Below are 2,691 nucleotides of genomic sequence, written 5' to 3'. Positions count from 1 at the left end.
GTTAGTCTAATTAGAACAGGTGTCACTGAATATTCATGATTATGCATGAACTTGTTGCTTAGCAACCACGTCATTTCCGGTTTTATGTTTTTGTTGAGGGCGTCCGTCCTCGAAAGAATTGCTAGTTTAATAGATAAAGTAGCACATTGATGATCGTTTCTTCACTTTTGGTTTAAGCTTATAAGCTTATTATAATAAGAATATTTTAGCTATTGTATTTATTACAGTAAACATAAATATAAATAAGATGAGAAGAAATACACAATTCCATTTGATATTTATTTTCAAGCATTGAAATCAAATTGTAATATATATATATACATATACACATTTTATGTTTATATACTGTATGCCTATATCATGTACATCCGGCATAAATTAATAAATCCAATTTTAATCCTCAAAATGTTATATCTTATTATCTTACATGTCTATATTCTTTACAACAAATAGGTTACTTTCTCTATTAATAAGATAAACATTCGCAGTAATAATACAATATTAATAAACATTATTTTTTAGATTATTTCAGAGGAAAACATTTAAAGAATAAAATTTACACTATTTAATTAATTTTATATCCAGAATTGTTGGCTATCTGTAAATAATTGGTACGGTAAGTTCTGTTCCCCTTTCACGATTGAGTCCGGACATTCTTTCCTGATAGCTTTGGCTTCTTTGTCTACAACACTGGAATAGAAAAATATTGAGAAAAGATTAGGAAACAGAGAAAGAATTAAAACGGAGTATCATCAAAACATAATATATAAATAAAAACAGAGGCAGAGCCAGTAGGTTTGAAATAGAGGGGCTCATGGGGAGGAACTCTGCCAGATGAAAGGTTCCCACCACCTCAGCCCTACCATGGTTGGGTCTGAGGTAAGAAACCTTTCCATTATGGCACCTCTAGATGGCCAGAAATGGCACTCTCAGATTTTAAATTTAAATGTAGTTTTCTTTTTTTCTCCAATCTTTTACCATTTTAAAAGATTTAGGATGGGGGGGGGGGGGCGGCAGGGCGGCTGCCACCCCTTCAAGGGGAGCACCCCAACCTGAACATTATCGTATTCAGTTATTGCAATGGACAATGCTGCTGATACAACATAATAGTACTTCACAATTCTTACCATATCAGCATTACCATATTAAATATCAATTATTTATAGTATCATCGTACCACAGAATGATGTGAGGATTATTAAATAGGCCTATATGGCGTTGGTTAGGACCAGTAGATTGCAATAGCGCAAACAAATTATGTTAGCATTCCGATGGCCATGGGTAAATAAAATTTATACAAAGTGTACTATTCGATGGAAATGAATATATAGATTCATAAATACAGTATTGTATATTCGAAAAATAAACATAATACTATATCTATAATCTTCATACAAACATTTTTCATGATAATATTTTTTGACTGATTGATTGAATTTATTCGATGCATAAACAAGATAACAAATGGATTGAGATCAAGAAAAGTAAAAATTACCGTAATGAGCATCAGGAACGTCCATTTAGGTCGGAGACCAGCCCATTTCCAATAAGGTTCAATTTAAATAATACATTGTCTGTCTTCAGCTGAAAGATAAACAATTTAATTCCATAACTGAATAATTATATTTAAGTAAGTTACAAATTTACAATTAAATATATGAATGACAAAATTGTTTTCTTGTCAATTAACTGTGCTATATTCTTATTTAATTGGCTGGTAGTGTCGATTTAAGGATTTTGTAGTAAAATGTTCGTAAAATCAGGAAAAATGAGAAAAATGTCGATAGGGTTGCAACAATTCTGATCGGGGTCTAAAACAAGGGGATGCATAGAGCCTTGTTCAGGGTCCCGGAATGAAATCCCTGGGGTGAGGTTCATGGGGAGAAATATTACGGTACAGGTTCGCCCATGTGATTTTTGACCACAATTGGATTGGCTATCAAAATATATTTGTTTGGATCGGCAAATTAATGTCGTGGAGTCGGACGAGGGAGCTGATGTTAGTTTATAAGTTATGGTAACTCGGACTGCATGAGCAAGGATAGTTGCGTTTCAAGTTAAAAATAATGTTTAGTTCACAGTAACATGTGCTACTGGGGCCCAGACCTGGGATTTGTCAATCTCAGCTTAGCAAATGTCTTAAGTCAAAAAAGTTAAGATGTCCTAAAGCAAATATCTTAAGCTGAATTATCAAACCAAAATCTTAGCTTAAAAATAGTCTTAGATGGCACATGAGTACAGTCAACTTTTTAATTTTAAGCATGGGCTAAGTAATATTGATAAATCTGGCCCCAGCATACCAACTTATGCGGAGTATATAAGGACAGGCTGAGGTTATTTTAATTTATTCCCTTAGGAGATCAGAACAAATGTTAGCTGTGTTGTTTTTTTGCTAAATATTTCTTCTCTAATTGCCCTACAAGTGTGGCTTAACCTTTCCTTTTTTAAATCAAAGAGATCCCTATTATTAAGGACTTGTGAGGACTACATTATTTATAAAAATCGGTTTTTCATTAAAGTCAGCTAAATTGTAGAAAACTCTTCCTCTAGCGCCCTTTTATGTTAAATGATCTGCTGCCTTATTTTTATTGAAAACTGGTAGCCCTCTTTCTAACATTGTTTTCAAATTCAGGCTTTTTTGTATTGTTTTTACTTCCATGAATGAATTACATTTTATCATATGATCAGTGG

General features: G+C 32.9%; 1 long non-coding RNA gene across 2 annotated transcripts in view; it reads right to left on the bottom strand.

The window, feature by feature from the left end:
- Positions 1-374: 374 nt before the first annotated feature.
- The window catches only part of LOC117108828, a 3,384-nt gene continuing 1,067 nt past the window's right edge, over positions 375-2,691 (bottom strand). The window contains exons 1-2 of one of the 2 annotated variants that reach the window (XR_004445419.1): positions 1,496-1,584; positions 375-690 (exon numbers count right to left, since the gene is read on the bottom strand). This is a non-coding gene — a long non-coding RNA (uncharacterized LOC117108828). Of the gene's footprint in view, positions 691-1,495; positions 1,585-2,691 lie in introns of those variants that run through there. The other variant, XR_004445418.1, reaches the window with a different exon arrangement.

This window comes from Anneissia japonica, unplaced genomic scaffold (assembly GCF_011630105.1).
Source record: "Anneissia japonica isolate Jap-2015-1 unplaced genomic scaffold, ASM1163010v1 scaffold6417_len956965_cov193, whole genome shotgun sequence".
NCBI lineage: Eukaryota > Metazoa > Echinodermata > Crinoidea > Comatulida > Comatulidae > Anneissia > Anneissia japonica.
Note: the sequence above shows the minus strand (reverse complement) of the source record. Positions and strands in the feature narration are given on the sequence as shown.